This window comes from Stenella coeruleoalba, assembly GCF_951394435.1.
Source record: "Stenella coeruleoalba genome assembly, chromosome: 1".
In the NCBI taxonomy this organism is placed as follows: Eukaryota; Metazoa; Chordata; class Mammalia; order Artiodactyla; family Delphinidae; genus Stenella; species Stenella coeruleoalba.
Genome location: NC_137169.1, coordinates 119,179,052 through 119,198,200, shown reverse-complemented (window position 1 = coordinate 119,198,200; position 19,149 = coordinate 119,179,052). Strand labels below are relative to the sequence as shown.

The following is a 19,149-nucleotide window of genomic DNA, read 5'->3' as shown; positions in this document are numbered from 1 at the left end:
GTAGCTTGCTGGTCGTTGAGTGAAGCTGGGTGTTGGTGTTGAGATGGAGATCTCTGGGAGATTTTCACCGTTTGATATTACGTGGAGCTGGGAGGTGTCTTGTGGACCAGTGTCCTGAAGTTGGCTCTCCCACCTCAGAGGCACAGCACTGACTCCTGGCTGCAGCACCAAGAGCCTTTCATCCACACGGCTCAGAATAAAAGGGATAAAAGTAGAAAGAAAGAAAGAAAGAGGATAAAAGAAAATAAAATAAAGTAAGATAAAATAAAAAGTAATTATTAATAAAAATTATTACGAAAAATTATTGAAATAAAAAATAATTATTAGGAAAAAATATTTTTTAAAAAGTAAAAAAAAAAAACGGACGGATAGAACCCTAGGACAAATGGTGAAAGCAAAGCTGTACAGACAAAATCTCACACAGGAGCATATACATACACACAAAAAGAGGAAAAGGGGAAAAAATAATAAATATTTCTCTCAAAGTCCACCTCCTCAATTTGGGATGATTCTTTGTCTCTTCAGGTATTCCCCAGAGGCAGGGTACATCAAGTTGATCGTGGAGATTCAATCCTCTGCTCCTGAGGCTGCTGGGAGAATTTTCCCTTTCTATTGTTTGCTCGCACAGCTCCCGGGGCTCAGCTTTGGATTTGGCCCCGCCTCTGCCCCGTAGGTCGCCGGAGGGCGTCCGTTCTTCGCTCAGACAGGACTGGGTTAAAGGAGCCGCTGATTAGTGGCCTCTGCCTCTCTCAGGCCAGGGGGAGGGCGGGGCACGGAGTGCGGGGCGGGCCTGCGGCGGCAGGGGCCTGCGCGCGGCACGTTGCACCAGCCTGAGGCGTGCCGTGCTTTCTCCCGGGGAAGTTGGCCGTATATCACAGGCTCCCGGGAGGGGAGGTGTGGAGAGTGACTTGTGTTCGCACACAGGATTTTCAATGGCGGCAGAAGCAGCCTCAGCGTTTCATGCCCGTCTCTGGGGTCCGCGCTGTTAGCCGCGGCTCGCGCCTGTCTCTGGAGCTCCTTTAAGCAGCAGACTTAATCCCCTCTCCGAGGTACGTGTGGAGTTTCTTGCCTTTTGGGAGGTCTGAGGTCTTCTGCCAGCGTTCAGTAGGTGTTCTATAGGAGTCGTTCCACGTATAGATGTATTTCTGATGTATCTGTGGGGAGGAAGTTGATCTCCGCGTCTTACTCTCCCGCCATCTTCCCCCTCTCTCCCGCCATCTTCCCCCTCTCTCCCGCCATCTTCCCCCTCTCTCCCGCCATCTTCCCCTTCTCTCCCGCCATCTTCCCCCTCTGTCCCACCGTAGCATCTTTACCAGGAGTGAAGATTACCAAAATTTGCTTGATTGTTTTGGAAAAAGAACATACGCGGCACAATCAAGGCAAGTGGTTTCACAGTGTATGTATAGAATGTGTGTGTGCGTGCGTGTGTGTGTGTGTGTGTGTATGGGTACCTCTGTGTGTTATGCTAATAATCTTGCTGAGAACAGTGTCAGAAGCAACTCTCTTATTTTTTTTCCCCTTCCTTTATCTTCTCCATCTATCAAAGTGAGGGGTGGTGGAGGAATTAAGACCTGGACTTAAGAGCAGCCTGTGCTGGGGATACTAGGATGAACTCTTGCAAACTGAAGTTGACAGTGTAGCAAAAAGTCCTGACCTAGCAACTCAGATATTTATCATCTGTGGTCAGAGTGCAAATAAGACCTTCAATTGCACGGCAACTACCACCAGAATCCTAGGCACAAAAACAAGATAAAAGGCAGAGCCCAGTGTTTAGAGGCCGAACAGACTCCGGCTCTGGAAACCCCCACTTCACGACCTTGGCCAAGTAAGATAATTTATCTATGGCCTCATTTTCACAACTTTAAAGATTGTGGTTAGGTTGAAATCAAATCACAATGAGTGTTAAGCATTTAGTATAGTGCCTGATGGAGAGTAGGTGCTCAATAGAAGACTAATTTTCTAATTCTTACTATGACTCTTGGGTAGTTTCTCCCAGAGCCATCTCATTTTCCTTCAGCCCTTCCCTGCCTTGGAGGCCACTAATAATATCATGCTTTCCTCCATAGTTCCTAAATCTTCACAGTTCTTCAGGTCAGAAAGTGACCTGCCTGAATATTTCCTCTTTTCTATCCTCCAAATTAAATTTTCATTCACTTGAGACTAGTCCCATTAAGGTATGACTAAAACAATTTACTTACAATATAAATAATATATGTGTAAACCCCTGAAAGACTATTCATTTTAGGGAATCCCAGTTGTCAATATATCAATTATTTATTGTTGTGTACCAAACCATCCTAAAAGGTTTAGTGGCTTCAAACCATAGCCATTATTTTATTGCTCACAACTGTACAGATCTGAATTGGGTCAAGCTTGGCTGAAAGTAACTGGACTTATTAAGACAGTTGGAAAGTTAATTGGGGCCTGCCTTGTCTATGATGGCTTCTCTCAAATGTCTGATGGTTAATTTGTTATGGTCTGGGATAACAACAACGATTGGATCTTGCATTTTTTGTCATCCATCAATCTAGCTCAGACTTGATTACATGGTCTCCAGGGTTCAAAGAGAGAAAGTGAAAGTGCACAAAGTCTTTTGAGACCTGAGCTTGGAACTCACACACAGCTACAGTATTCCCTTGACTGAAGCAAGTCCCAAGACCAGCCCATATTCCAGAATAGGGAAATTGACATGACCGACACATCTCTTGATGGTAGTAGCTGCAAAGTCATATTGCAAAGGGATTGGTGAAGAATTGGGAACATTTTTGGAATTAAGAATCAAAATGGATTGTTGGCCTGGGACACTTTGATTGTCCTTGCTAACTTCAAGTATCCTCCATTGTTTCTCTAATGAGTTAATAGGTAAAATTTAGCCTCCTTCTTTTTCTTTCTTAAAAATATTTATTTATTTATTTGGCCGCACCAGGTGTTAGTTGTTGCACGCGGGATCTAGTTCCCTGACCAGGGATCAAACCCGGGACCCCTGCATTGGGAGCGTGGAGTCTTAACCGCTGGACCACCAGGGAAGTCCCTAGCCTACTTTTGTTTGCCCCAGTAATACTAATCCAGGCTGCTCTATTCTCCTCAAGTCTAGCCTTTCTGGATCAGTATTATCTTGGAACCATAAGCACTTCTTTTACTCTATGAAAGGGAGCAGCTAGAAGGGGAAAAAAGAACATATTAGAAATTTGCTTGCACCTGGAGAAAAGTTAGACTCTTATTCTCAGGTGACCCTCCCCCATTAGGATCCCCTTGCCTTTTTTCCCTCTATCTTTAGTGTGCTGGTACGGCCAGTCCTGTGTATTCACAGGCCCTGCATCCGTGGGTCCAAACAATGACACATCAAAAATATAAAACAAAAAACCCCAGAGTTTCAAAAAGCAAAACTTGAATTTGTTGAATGCCAGCAACTATTTACATTGGTTTTTTTTTTACAACTATTTACATTGTATTAGGTATTATTCATAATCTAGAGATGATATAAGGTATACAGGAGGATGTAAGTAGGTCATATGTAAATACTATGCCATTTTATATAAGGGACTTGAACATCTGTGGATTTGGGTATCTGCAAGGGTCCTGGAACCAATCCCTTGTGGATACCGAGGGAAAGCACTATATCAAAAATATCAGTAGAAACTATGATCTGTAAGAAAACCTTCTACTTTTTATACTTAAAAGGAAAAGGTCTGGGTAAACAACAAGGTCTTACAGTATAGCACAGGGAACTATATTCAACATCCTGTGATAAACCATAATGGGAAAGAATATGAAAAAGGATATATATGTATAACAGAGTTACTTTGCTGTACAGCGGAAATTAACACAACATTGTAAACCAACTATACTTCAAGAAAATTTTTAAAAAAAAAAGGAAAATGTGGCTGGCAGACTCAGCTAGTTGTATGTCTCAACCTTATTCTTTCTTACTCACAGGTCACAATTTATTTTTGACAGCAACATACCCAGCAAATAACTAAACCTCCCAGGCCTCCTTGCATTTAGGCGAGTTCAAGTGTCATAATTCTGGGCAACTAGATATAAGAAATTTCTTGGGTTGAACTTCTGGGAAAGCTATTTTTTAGTGCTAAAAATGGACCACTTAGCATACTCATGCCTTATGCCCTTTCTTATTTATTGCCTGGACATAGATGTACTACCTGAAGATAAAATCGCTGTCTTTAGCCCATGAGAATGAAAGGTGTTGCTACACATGGTAGAAGAGGAATCTAGAAATGGCCTAGATCTTTAATGATTTCCTTGAAAACCATACTGGTCCTTGACTGCCTACCTCTGGATTTCTGATACGTGTAGCCAAACACTATTTTAGCCCATACAGCTACTGAATTGGCCACAAAAGCATAAATTGTTGCTAACAATATAAGTGACAGAGAAGAAATAAAGGAGCAGTTTTCTCCCAAGAACAAAAATATCATGAAGAGTCTTGCTTCTCCCTGGATCAACAACTGTGGGTGGACGTTGTGGGTGGGCAAGGTATGGAAATCATGTAAAGACAAGGAAAATCTTGCAGTATGTGGATGAGGAAGGAGATCTCAAGAGAAGGAAAGTATTGGTAAGCCATTCTATAGAGTCCATCATATCAAACTTTCCTCAGAATGTCACACTGAAAAGTCAACTGGAAGCTGACCAAGCTCAACATTCCCCTCTGGTAGTTCCTCCTTATATGTTTCTTATCCAAATTAAGGGCATCACCATCTACCCATTCTTCTTAGTCCAAAAGTGTTTTCTTCTCCTCCAGTTCCACAGCCACTCGACTACCAAAGCCTCTTGAGCGTATGTCTTTAACTCAGACCTTTCTGCGTATGTGAATGAGGAAGACAGATGTATAAAGATAACTGTAAATCACTGCTCAAGACATTGTCTCTCATCTGGACAAATGCATCAATTCCCTATCCACCAGTGTGTCCCCATGTCTCCAGTCTAAAATTCTGGCAAGATCGTGTTCCTAAACACCAAAATTTATTATGTTGCTCCTTTGCTTTAGGATATTTAGAAGTTTTGTGTTTGGATAATGTTCAGATTCCTTTGCATGGCATATTAGGACTTTCAAAATCTATCCCCATGTTATATCTCTAGCCCTATTTCCTATCATTGCCTGAACTTCTGCTTCCCAAGTGTGCCATAAATAATTCTATAAAACAGTAGGTGCTCCCCCTAAACTACCTTTCTGTCTCTTTTCATTGGCTAAACCCAGCTCAAATTCCTTTCTGACTTCTCCAGGCAAAATTAATTATTAATTCTTCTGGGCCCCCTGCGTGGCGTTCTCATAACGCTTTGTTTATAGGTGAGTATCTTCTAGTGGCCTGTGAGTGCCTTGAGGGGCAGTTCAGTGCCTGGGTGGCTGGCACGTGGAAACATCTCAGTAGATCTAGGAAAGAGGAAAGGAAGGGGAGAGTTCAATTACAGATTTTTTTCTTTTGTTCTTGCTTATTTCTTCTAATTAGTGTTAAGTTGAATCTGTGTCTTCATATACAACGTAAAATGTTTTCAGACAATTATGTTTGCGGGAAGGGATTCATGTTTCAGCAAGGAGTTGGACTACAAAGACACCTAAGATCCTTTCTAACTCCAAATTTCTGTGCAAAGTTCTCTTCTTTGAAATCGTTGCATCAGAATATTTTAAAATCAAATGTTAGTAGAATTCAATTATACAACTAATTGTCTGAAATATTCCCTTTACTTTATATTTATATGTAGATAAAAGTAAATTGAAATCAATGACCTTTACATTCCTGAATTAGCACTTTGGATTTCAACAAATTTCAAGGCAGCATAAAATAGTTCAATAGACTAAGTAATGATATAAAATGATGGAAATTTTTATGTTTCTCTTCATTGCATCACATTTTGTAAAGTCAATATTAAATATATAAGTTAATAGCAACTATCTTTCTTAGGTCAATATTAACTACTTAACGTTAGTTGGGATTAAAGGATTGTTTTTATCTGACAGTTTCCCAAATTGTGAGGTAACTGAAAACAAGATATTACTTATCAAATAGGACAGAGAATGGAGTGGGAACACTAATTCATGCTTCTGCTAGATCTAGTCCTCTTGTCTGGACAAATCAGGAGTGAAGTATCGATGAGAGCTGTAATACCTGTAACCATAATACCTTGCTGCCTCGCAGGCAAAGGTGATACCTCTAACATCCTATGCAAACAAGTAGAAGCTCACTCTCTATAATGGAGGTTTATTTATGAACTGAAGAACTGAAATTTGTTTCTTCTTTTCACTGTAGAACAAGACCTGTCAAGTTCAATTCTTCAAGACTACAGAAAGCAAGCAGTTCTGGATTTCCATTTCTGGCTACGGCAGACTAGCTTGTATCTGACAGATACTCCTGACGATGACAACTAGAAAGGGTTAAATGAAAAAGTCTGTCTGAAGGCATTTGAGAATTACTGAGCAAAGACCTAAGGCCCTACAATCCAGGAGACAAGGGAGGTTCAGAGAGGTAAGCCTAGCTTTCAGCTTTGTTTTTCCTTTGGAGTCATTTGCTGATTTTCAGGTGGCTGCTAAGAGGCTGAGAAACTGAATAAATAGTTTCACAGTGTTAGGGAGATTAAAAAATTATAGTTCAGGCCCCCTAAGAGGGAGAGATTTTTGTGTATGCCTCTGTGCTACATTAGGAATAGAGGTGATCCAAAAACTAGAACAGCCCTCACAAAACCTAAAATCCATATTCTAATTAGCACAATTACAGACTGGGATAAATTGATTTGACTCTACCTATCTGCCTCTCAGAAGTGAAAGTACATCCTTTCCAGAAGTATCTGACATCAGTCTGAATCTCAAATTATCTCTTAAGTTTTTCATATACAACATTCATTATTATTAAAAAATAGGTGGGCTTCCCTGGTGGCGCAGTGGTTGAGAGTCCGCCTGCCGATGCAGGGGACACGGGTTTGTGCCCCGGTCTGGGAAGATCCCACATGCCGCGGAGCGGCTGGGCCCGTGAGCCATGGCTGCTGAGCCTGCGTGTCCGGAGCCTGTGCTCTGCAACACAGAGGCCACAGCAGTGAGAGGCCTGCATACTGCAAAAAAAAAAAAAAAAAAAAGGCATACTGATAAACAAGGCCAAATGAGCAGAAGCTAAGAGAAAAACTAGACGCATATCAGACCCATAGAGGAGGTTCAGATATTAGAATTATTGCAGGTGGACTTTAAAATGTGTGATTTATATGTTCGAGAAAAACAGAAAAAATATGGAAAAATTTAGTAGAGAGTTGTAATCTCTAAACAAAAAGAAAGAATTGAGCAATCTTATAACTAAAATTAAGAATGCAATTCACAAGTTTACCAGCAAAGTAGATGTAGCTGAAGAGAGGACTGTAATCCAGGAGATAAGTCAGTAGACTGAAGCATGGAAAGAAAAAAGATAGATATTATAGGAAAGATCCTATGAGATAAATGGAACACAATGACAGGCCTAATATACATGTAATCAGAGTCATAAAAGGAGATGAGAGCTATATTAGGTCAAAATCAATATTTGAAAAGAAATGGGCTTCATTATACACTCATTGTAATACATTAGTATAAGCTAAATGACACATCCACCAGCACCATGACAGTTCTGAGGCCAACAATAAAAGGTCAGAAAGTGGTTGGTGGCCCAATTGCTGGAAATCTCCTCCCCTTCCCCAAAATAGTCGGAATAATCCTCGCACTCATTAGCCTATGAAGTTACCCAGCCCATAAAAACTAACCACTGCGTATTTCAGGGCCTCTCACCTTCTGAGATGGCCTACACTCTGTCTGTGGAGTGTGTTTCTCCCAAGGCTGTTCTCGCCTTTTGACATGGACTGCATTCTGTCTATGGAACGTGTCCCTCTCTAAATAAATCTACTTCTTACCTATCAAAAATAAATAAATAAATTTTTAAAAAGGGCTAAAGTTGATAGAAGACATTTAGCCAAAAAGTCAAGAATACTTATGGATTCTAAGCAAGATAAATTAAAAGAAAACCACACTGAGGCACATGATAGTATATATAACTGCTGAAAACCAATGGAAAAAAAATCTCAAGAACAGTCAGAGAAAATACATACATTACCTTTTTTTTTTAATGTTGCCTTTTTCCTTTTTTTTATTGGCCATGCCACATGGCTTGTGGGATCTTAGTTCCTCAACCAGGGATTGAACCCTGGCCCTCAGCAGTGAAAGCCTGGAGTCCTAACCACTGGACTGCCAGGGGACTCCTTCATACATTACTTTCAACAATAAGACTGACAGCTAACTTCTTAGTAGAAACATTTTAAGCCAAAAGATGGGAGTGATCATTGTAAACCACTGAAAGAAAATAAGGCTAAAGTAGATATCTGTTAACTAGAAAAAACTAATCTTTTCTAGGGATATCAAGGCAAATAGAGTAAGGGGTAATGATATCTTGTGCTGCTTTTCAGGAGCCACAAAGCAGATTGTTAGCTCCATGAAAGCTCTTCTTTGTATCCTTAGGAGTGTATCCGTACTTAAAAGACTTATAGAACAAGCAGCTGGGCCTTTCACTAGCTGTCCAACTCAGTGTACCTGGGTTAAGTTGTTGTTGCTCCAGGGCACAAGTTAAATGAAATATTTTCATGTGGGCCCCACTACTTCCCAGTTGTGTTATATAGAGAAAATTATTTAATCCCTTGTATTAATTTCCATACCAAATTACTACAAGCCAGGTGGCTTAAAAGAGCAGAAATTTATTCTCTCAGTTCTGGAGGCTAGAAGTTCAAAATCAAGGTGTTGGTGAGCCTATCCTCCTTCTGAAGGATCCAGGGAAGAAACTGCTTGGACTCTTCCCAGTTTTGGGAGGTTGCTGGCAATCTTTGGCATTGTAGCTACATCACTCCAGATTCTGCCTCCCTTTTCACGTGGCCACAGTCATGCTGGGTACATCCCTGTATCTTCACATCTCCCTCTCCAGTCATTGGATTTAGAACATCAGACCGTGGATTTAGGCCCACGCTAATCAAGTATGACCTCTTCTTAACATGATTATATATGCAAAGACCCTATTTCCAAATAAAGTCACATTTATAGGTAATAGGGGTAAGGGTGTCAGCATATCTTTTTGGGGACACTATACCCCTGAACCTCAGTTTCCACTTCCATAAGATAAATATTACAATGCCAGTCTTGAAGCATTGTTACGAGCAATAATCTATAACACCTAAGACTCGATAAATGGGTGATAAATTCTCAAGGCAAATTTTAAAAACCAAGTGATACGTAGAAGAATGACACATCAGTCCATATTGATAGAGTCAGGAAGGGGTGGAATGATTGAAAGATCATACTCTACATTCTGATAAGTTTATCTGAATGAGGAAACTTCATTTTTTTTTCAAGAGACTATAATATTGAATAGTCTAATAGCAAATGGAACACTAAGAAAACATAAGAACCAAAGAGACATTTGAATAAAAATTTTCAGCCCATTTTTTCTTAATGTTACGGTTTGGCACATTCCTATGTTTTTCCATTCCTATTTCTGCCATCAGCAAGATGTGCTGACATTAGGTACATTGTTACATTGCTTAATTTATCATTGCTTGGATTTCCCCATTTATAAAACAAGAGATTCAGATCCTCTTTTGCCTTTTAGAAGGCAAGTGAGAGAAAATCCACCTAAGAGTGGCTTAAATAAATAGGAATTTTATCTTTTTTATTGTGATGCTGTGATATAGTAAGAAATATATATTTGGTCTTTGGCTCCATTTCCTGGCACAGAGCTCCTAACATCCTTGTAGTGTCCTGAATGATAGAGGTGATAGGAGCATCTTTTGTTATAATATTTGGTCTTAATGCCCTCCCCCAATCGTACCTGGTGACACAAAATCTTCTAAGATCCTTAGAATCTCTAGAGTGATAAGGGTCTTTATGCTAACAAGATGACTGGTGGCGTTGGTGCCCCTAGATAGCTTCGGGATGGGAGCAGGTTGACAGAAATATAAAACATTAGCCCCATCCCTGACCTCTAGAGAGGGGAGAGGGACTGGAGATTGAGTTAATCACCAGTGGTCAAAGATTTAATCAATCATGCCTACATAATGGAACCTCCATTAAAACCCTAAATGATGGGCTTCAGAGAATTTCCAGATCAGTGAACACATATTGGCCCTGGGAGGATGGTACACTCAGAGAGGGCATGGAAGCTCTGATCATTCCTTCCCCTAATACTTTACCTCATCCATCCCTTCCATTTGGCTGTTCTTGACATTGTATCCTTTATAATACACCAGTAGTGGTAAGTCAAGTGTCTTCATGAGTTCTGTCAGCCATTCTAGCAAATTATTAACCCAAGGAAGGGATGTGGGAACTTGTGGTTTACAGCTGGTCAGTCAGGAGTATGGGAGGCCTGGGGTGACAACTGGTGTCTGAAGTGGGAGTAGTCTTGTGGATCTGAGACATTAACTTGTGGGATCTGATGCTAACTCCAGGCAGATAGTCGCAGAATGAATTAAATTGGAGGACACCCAGCTGGTGTCAGGGAATTGGCTGGTGAGGGATAAAACCCTCACGCATTGGTGTCAGAAGTGTTCTGTGGGTAGAAACAGATCTTAGTACTTATGTAAAAACAAGATCAAAGAAAGACAGTTACTGCCTTTAAGTCAGATGCTCATTGATGCCCTTTGACACTGAGACCCTTCTGTATTTCTGCTCAACTAGCCCTTGCATTCTGTCTCTCATTATAAGACAGCTGCTAGAGCTCCAGTCCTAACATCCATGTTAAGGCAGAAAGAGGGGGGGAAGCAACAGTTATCAGTCATTTCTGCCTGCCTTTATGGGTACGACAGAGACTTTCCCATACATTGCAACAAATTTCAGCTTAATATCATTGGTCAGAACTGGTCATGTGACCATCCCTAGTGGCAAGGGAGGTTTCAAAAGTCTGAAACACAATTGTCACATTGGCTAATCAAATTATCATCCATCTCCTGGCACTGGTCCATTGTGACCACAAAGTCAGGGTTCTCTTAAAAAGGAAAAGGTGAGTGGTGCCAGTAGATACGGAGATATAACAAACAGGATACATCACAGGTCCCTTCTGCCAAAGGACTGTGTACTTTTAAAGTTCCAAATGGTGAGACATTTCAAACATGCCCAGTTTCCTATGACAAACAGTGTTTTGAACCACAACTTGGAAATGTCTCAGATATCTGTGTCAACCTGGAGAAATTAATGCAAGTCTAGATTCACTAGAATCCTTGGGACATTGGCCATATTATTAGATTCCAATCTTTGTTACCTTCAACATGTAGCAGAGTATCTGCCTTACAATATACTTCAATACATGTTTAATGAATGGATAGGTAAATTCTTAGAATCCCCGAAAAAACTGAGATAATTAGGAGGAGGCACCTCATACTTAAATAATGAATCGTGGTGCAAGGTAGGGCTCCAAGAGTCTTTCTGATTGACCAAGGAGTGATCCAAAAAGGCAGGACACATCCTTACTTCTTCCAGGTGAATAATATACAATTCCATAAAGGTGCATTTCTGTAAAAAGTTAAGGAAAACTTATTAGGAATGTGCTATGCAACTTATGAAGGTTATTAAAACTAGAGTTTTAATAACTCTAGAGTTATTTCTAGAGTTCACTGAGGCTATTTAAAAGCCTGCCACCCAAAGATTGGCAAGGTAATTATTGCATTTGGACACAAGCATATATTTGGAATTCTAACAAATTTCTGGAAGGACTCCTTGAAATAAGGGTATCATGTCCTTACTGAGTTGTGTTTTTTACACTTAATTCTTCTTCATTTTTTAAAAATCAAAGTAACATATACTTTTAAATGTCAAATTGTACTTTAAGGCTTTTAACCAAGAGCAATAATCCTTTCTCTTTTCACCAGAATTGTACTTCCCAGAAGTGAAAATAATAAGCAACGTTAGTTGTTCCTTCTGGCATTTTTTTTTATACTTCCATATTTCTAAATAACATACTTAGATTTAAGCTACTGTGTTTTTTTTTAATCAAGATTTTATGTATTAATTTTCTATCATACTGTTATTCATTCATTGTCCTGGGCATTTACTAGGCCCTTCCAATCTAGAATCTTATGTCCTTCAGTGGGAATTTTCCTATAGTATTTCTGTGAAATTGTGATTTGTAATAAGAAATACATACTTGGTCCTTGTCCCTTTCCTGACACAGAACTCCTAAAACCTTTGGATTTTCCCAAGTGATAAGGGTGATAAAAGTGAAAGTGGAAAAAAGGCGGAAAGAGAGTCTTTTGTTATTCCTAACAAGCCTATTTCAACCACACCTAAATTTACATTAATGAGGTAACTTTTGGAAAGCCCCTAATGGTGGAAGGGGGCTGGTTGCCAGAGAAACCAACCCTGGATGAGAGGGTTTGAATTTTCAGCCCCATCTCACCTCCAGGAAGGAGAGAGGAGCAGGGGATTGACTTAATCACCAATTGCAATAATTTAATCAGTCATACCTACATACTGTTAATAAAGCCTCCATAAAAACCCTAACCTAAGGGTTTGGAGAGCTTCCAGGTTGGTGAACACTTGGAGTGCTTGGAAGGTGGCGCACCTTGGAGAGGGCATGGAAACTCTGCACCCCTTCCCCGACTTGCCCCATATCTTGTCCTATGCACCTCTTCCATCTGGCTTTTCCTGAGTTGTAGCCTTTTATAATAAACCAGGGATTAGTAAGTAAACTGTTTTCCTGAGTTCCATGAGGCATTCTAGCAAAGTATCAAATTCAAGGAGGGCATCATGGGAACCCCAGTTTATAGCCAGTCAGTCAGAAGCACCCGGGACTTGGGATTGGTGTCTGAAGTGGGGTGGCAGTTTGTAGGACTGAGCCCTTAACTTGAGAGATCTGATGTTAATTACAGGTAGATAGTATCAGAATTGAATTAAATTGAATTGTAGAACATCCAGTGGGTGTGTGGAGAGTTGGAAAATTGGATGGTGTGGAAAATCCCCTTCTCCCGTCCCCATTTTGGTGGCCAGAAGTACTAAGAAATGTAGAGAGAAAAAAATAGACTTTTTCCTGTTCAACTTATTTGATAGTTTCTTTCCATCTTTTCTCTCTTTATGGAACTTTTATTTGTTCGGTATTATACCTCCTGGTTGAGCCTCTAAATTTTTCCCCTCATTTTCCTGCAGGTTAATTTTCTTTCCTTCCTTGTTTTTTTTTTTTTTTTTTTTTTGGCGGTATGCGGGCCTCTCACTGTTGTGGCCTCTCCCACTGCGGAGCACAGGTTCCGGACGCGCAGGCTCAGCGGCCATGGCTCACGGGCGCAGCCGCTCCGCGGCGTGTGGGATCTTCCCGGACTGGGACACGAACCTGTGTCCCCTGCATCGGCAGGCAGACTCTCAACCACTGCACCACCCGGAAAGCCCCTTTCCTTGTTTTTTGTTTGTTTGTTTGACTGTTATGGGAGATTTCTTTAACTTACTTTACCAAGCTTTCTATTTTTATGTTTATTATTTTGTTTTTGTCTATTTTAATAGACATTTATAAATGTCTATTATATTTTTAATTCCTAAGAATTCTTTCTTATTCTCTTATTTTTTCTTATTTTTCTCACCTGTAAAATAACTTCTCTTATCACTGTGAAAAGTATAATACTTGGTTGTTGTTTTTTTTTTTTGCGGTACGCGGGCCTCTCACTGTTGTGGCCTCTCCCATTGCGGAGCACAGGCTCCGGACGCGCAGGCTCAGCGGCCATGGCTCACGGGCCCAGCTGCTCCGTGGCATGTGGGATATTCCCGGACCAGGGCACGAACCTGTGTCCCCTGCATCGGCAGGTGGACTCTCAACCACTGCGCCACCAGGGAAGCCCTAATATTTGTTTTTAAGGTTTCTTTTAATGTTATATGACTTGTCTTTTTCTCTGAGTTTCCCTTTTATATTTGTTTGCTTTGGTCCCTATTGTATGTGCTAGTCTTTTCTCTAATGGCCAGGACCCTTGTCTCTGTTTGCAGTTATAGGTGAGACCTTAAGAGTTTGATTGAAAACCTTGTGGAGCTGGCTCAGTGACTGGTGGGTTTCATATGATGATCAAGCCTGTCATGGCCTTTCGTTTGGGAACTCTCAAAAACTGATTTTCCTACAAAGCTAAGAGCTAATCCATTTTGCCAGAGAACAGTTCAAGTTTTTTTTTTCCTGTCATCTGGGTTTATTGTCTGGGAGATGGCTCTGGATGCAGCACTCTCCTAAATAACTTTCTGTGATGATGGAAGTATTCTGTTCTGCTCCATAAACCAGCTATTAGTGTTTGATATGTGGCTAGCAAAACTGTTTTATATCTTAATTAATTAATTGCATTTCATTAATTTAAATTTAAGTAGCCACGTATGGCTAGTGACAACTATATTGAACAGCACAGGCCTTAACTTCTTCCATAGGCTTTACCATCTTCTAAAGAGACTTCCTTGGCAGTCCAGTGGTTAAGATTCTCTGCTTCCACTGCAGGGGGTACGGATTCGATCCCTGGTTGAGGGAACTAAGATCCCACATGCTTCCGGTGTGACCAAGAAAAAAAAACACTTCTGAAGAATTTTAAACATACTTTCGACCTGACCCTTCAACCTTGCCTTCAGAAGTAACTTGTACCTTTCATTCCTGAGCCTTTTCTGGCTCCCGTACTGAAAATCAGCTTGCCTTTTGTTGACTTGCATTGATCATTCTCCTCAAGGTCTAAGCACATGCAGCAGTTTAGATAAACCAGAAGCCTAGATAAGATCGCATTGATTCAGGTATCTTTCATCCTCCATTTGTTGACTTGTCTCATTTGCTATTGTCTTTTTCCCAATTCTTTTTGTTATTATTTGTTCATATCTTTTCCTCCCACCATCCCCTTAGAGTAATATTAGTATTGTTTTTTTTTTAGAAACTATTTTTTTAATTTATTTGTTTTATTTATTTTATTTATTTATTTTTTTAACATCTTTATTGGGGTATAATTGCTTTACAATGGTGTGTTAGTTTCTGCTTTATAACAAAGTGAATCAGTTATACATATACATATGTTCCCATATCTCTTCCCTCTTGCGTCTCCCTCCCTCCCACCCTCCCTATCCCACCCCTCCAGGCTGTCACAAAGCACCGAGCCAATATCCCTGTGCCATGCGGCTGCTTCCCACTAGCTATCTACCTTACTACGTTTGTTAGTGTGTATATGTCCATGACTCTCTCTCGCCCCGTCACAGCTCACTATTTTATTTTTTTGGCTGTGTTGGGTCTTCATTGCTGTGCACAAGCTTTCTCTAGTTGTGGCGAGCGGGGGTTACTCTTCGCTGCAGTGCGTGGGCTTCTCATCCTGGTGGCTTCTTTTGTTGTGGAGCACGGACTCTAGACATGTGGGTTTCAGTAGTTGTGGCTCGTGGGCTCCAGAGCACAGGCTCAGTAGTTGTGGCTCACGTTCTTAGCTGCTCCGGGGCAGGTGGGATCTTCTCGGACCAGGGCTTGAACCCATGTCCCCGGTGCTGGCAGGCGGCTTCTTAACCACTGCACCACCAGGGAAGCCCCTAGTATGATTTTTGAAGAGAACCATGTGAAAACCAGACTGCAGTTTTTCAATTGCTTTTATCCTTTTATTTAAATAACTTACTCCTTGATTGAGCCTCATTATCAGTTGAATTCAGTGGTGGCTCCAGAATTTCTACGTATGTTGGGTGTAAGGGGGAAATCTTGAGGAAATCCTTGAAATCCCAAGGAAGCTTGGGAGTTTGTCTTAAAGTGAGTTTGCATAGCACACACAGGTTTCTAAATAAGATGTGTGTTCATTTGGGGTGACTGGAAAGCATTTGCTGATGGAAATTACGGTGGGGTTAAAGAATTCCCCAAACTACTCCCACTATTGCTATTTTAATATTTTCGACTTTCTGGATAGTATTCATTAGTGGGTTGTAAAGTCAATTAAGTGGATTATAAACACCATTTTTTGGAAATAAAAAATTACAAAATTGACTAGAAAGTGTTTAAATTCTAAAAAAATGAAACTTGTGTGTATATGTGTGTATATGGGTGTGTGTATATATATATATATATATATATATATGAACTGTGTATATATATGTATATATATACTGAATCAAGATACAGAATGCATTTCTTTCTGTTAATCATGTCCAAAAAGGTTTGAAAGCCACTGGTTTAATTAACTTTACAGTATATAAAAATTCCTGTTTGTATCAAGAGTATTTTTGGACTGTATTTTTCTACTAATTAGACTTTAGGACATGGAATATTGCAAATGCGATTATGAATCACCCAAACCTTCATTGCTAAGAAAGATGAATACATAACATTCCTCAACTTTTCTTCTGTATTGAACCTTCCTTGGTATCACCAAATTCTTTTTCCCAACAGAAAATGAGAAAGGGTAAGGTAGGTGAACCTGACTAAAAATTTTGAGAGCAACTGTTTTAGACCAGTGATTTTTCATTTATTTATGAATAGGAAATAATTTACGTCGTTAAAAATTTTAAAGGTAGAAAATAATATGTATAGAAAAATCTTCCTCCCCACTCTTACTCTCTTGCCACTAACGCACCTCTGGCCTGCCCTGAGTAGAAACTAGTGCTTTGAGGTTCTTGTGTGTACATTCCATCATATACCTTACTTTTAAAATACTAGTAAAGTATGTATATTCTTAATTTCTTTTTACACAATAGTAGCATAGCATACACACTGTTTTGCACTTTGCTGATGTTACTTAACTATATGTATTATATTTAAGATTATTTTATATCAGTACACAGTATTGACTCATTCTTTTATGACTACATAATATTACATTTTCAGGGTAAACCATAATTATTTCAACCAGTCACCTATTAGTAGAAATTTGAGTTGTGCTAAAAATTTTTTTAATAACAAACAATGGTTGAAATGAATAGTTTTTTTTTTGTTTGTTTTTAAATGAATAGTTTTTATACATATCATTCTGCACATGTCCACATGTATTTGTAGGATAAATTCCTAAATTTGGAATTACGGAGTCAAAAGGCATTTTTTATTTAGATAGATATTGCCATGTTATATTGCCCCCCATGGAGGTTATATCAAGTTTTAATTCTACAACTAATGTTTGAGAGTTTCTGTTTTTCTCCCCCTTTACCAAATCAATAGCATAACAATATTTATGATCTTTGCCAAACTGATGCGTGAAAAGATGATATTGTAGTTAAACTTAATTTGTATTTTTTATATCATGATTGGACTGAGTATTATATTACAGATTTAAGCCATTTGTGTTTCTTTTACATTGAACTGCTAATACCCTTTGCTAATCGTGGACAAATGTAATCTTTAATACATTTCTCTCGATAACTGATAGGTCAGATATTTAAAAAACCTAATAAAATGGGTAAATTCATAGCAAGACTGATCAAGAGAAAGAGGAAGAAGGCACAAATAATCCCTGTTAGGAATTTTTTTTTTTTCCTGTTAGGAATTTTAAAAGAGCTATAAATATAGATTCTGTAGCAACTAAAAAGATAATAAGAGGATGTTGTGAATAAATATGTCAATAATGAAGTAAAAAAAATACAATAAATTGAATTTACTAAAATGACCACAGAAAGAATTGAAAATGTGCATAATCCTATAAGTGTTCAAGAAATTGAATCTGTAATTAAAACTTTTCTACAAAAGAAGTTCCAAGCTCAGAATGCTTCACTGTTGTAATTCTGCATCACATTTAAAGGACAAAGTCTTATACAGACTCTTCCAGAGACGTAGAAAAAAAAATGAAATACTTTATAGCCACCATAACCTCCATATCAATAATCTGCAAAGATGTTGTGAGAAAGAAAAATGATAGGCCTACCTCTCTTATGAACATAGATGCAGAAATCCTAAAAAATGTACTATTTACAAGCCAAATCCTTCAATATGTAAAAAGCGTATACATTGTGACCGACTGAGTTTATTTCATTATTACAGTGTTGGTATAACATTAAAATATCAGTATAATTTGACATGTTAACAGAGTAAAGGAGAAAGATAATAATCTTACCTGAATAGAGGTATGAAAAGCATGTAATAGAATCCAACATCCATTCATGATAAAAACTTTTTATAAACTTGGAACACAAGGGGGGATTCTTAATCTGATAAAGATTGTCAGTGAAAAACCTACAGTAAACATGATTCTTTTTTGGTTAAGTGTTGAAAACTTTCCCTTTGAGACCAGAAACAAGACAAGGATACTCAATATCCAGACTTATATTCCTTTTACTAGAGCTGCCTTTTACTGGAGGTCATATCCAGAGGCATGAGAAAAGAAAAAGAAATAAGTAGAGCAAAAATTGGAATGTAAGAAATAAAACTGTCATTGTTTGTGAGTGATATGTGTATAGAAAAACTCCCAAAGAATTCCTAGATAAATTATTAGAATTGATAAGTAAATGTGGTGGATACAAGCTTGATAAACAAAAATGGAATGTATTTCCATAATCAACTATAAACAGAAACTAAAATTTAAAAATATCATTTATACTATCATCAAAAAATATATCACTAAATCTAACTAAATGTGTATGAAATCCCTATGCAGAAAACTTTAAATCATAATTAATGGAAATTTAGGAAGATCTAAATAGAGGTATTTACCATGTTTTCTGGTTAGAAGATTTAATATTTAAAGGCGCCAATTCTTTCTATATTGATCTATACAGTCAATACAATGCCAACAGCATATGTTGAGGGAATTCACAAGCTGATTCTAAAATCTGCATGGATATACAAAGGACCAATGAGACAAAACAATTTTAAAGAAGAAAAAGGAGAATTTACTTTACCTTATATCAAGACATAAATGTAAACTAAGTTATACAATATGGTATTGTTCTAAGGACAATCAAATAGAAAAATAGATAAAATAGCACACCTAGCTGAGAGGTCTCTGTACCTGTGAAATCTCAATTTATGACAGAGTTGACACTCTGCTACCCTGGTACAAGGATTATCCTTTGAGTATGTAAGCTGAGGCACTTAGCTATTCACATGGGAAAATCATGAAATTTTACTTCTACTTCTCACTATAATCATTCCAGGTTGACTATGTACCTAAATGTGATAAACAAAACAACACAATTACTGGAAGATAATGTAGGAGTAAATCTTCCTGGATTTACGGTAGGGAAATATTCTTTAAACA

The 19,149-nt window shown here is 38.8% G+C and overlaps 1 long non-coding RNA gene across 4 annotated transcripts in view; it reads left to right on the top strand.

Annotated features, from left to right (window-relative positions):
- The first annotated feature begins 824 nt into the window (after positions 1 to 824).
- Positions 825 to 19,149, top strand: part of LOC307177557 — a 202,683-nt gene continuing 184,358 nt past the window's right edge. For all 4 annotated transcript variants that reach the window (XR_013825064.1, XR_013825065.1, XR_013825066.1 and 1 more), the window contains exons 1-2: positions 825 to 1,049; positions 6,264 to 6,479. This is a non-coding gene — a long non-coding RNA (uncharacterized lncRNA). The remainder of the gene's footprint in view (positions 1,050 to 6,263; positions 6,480 to 19,149) is intronic.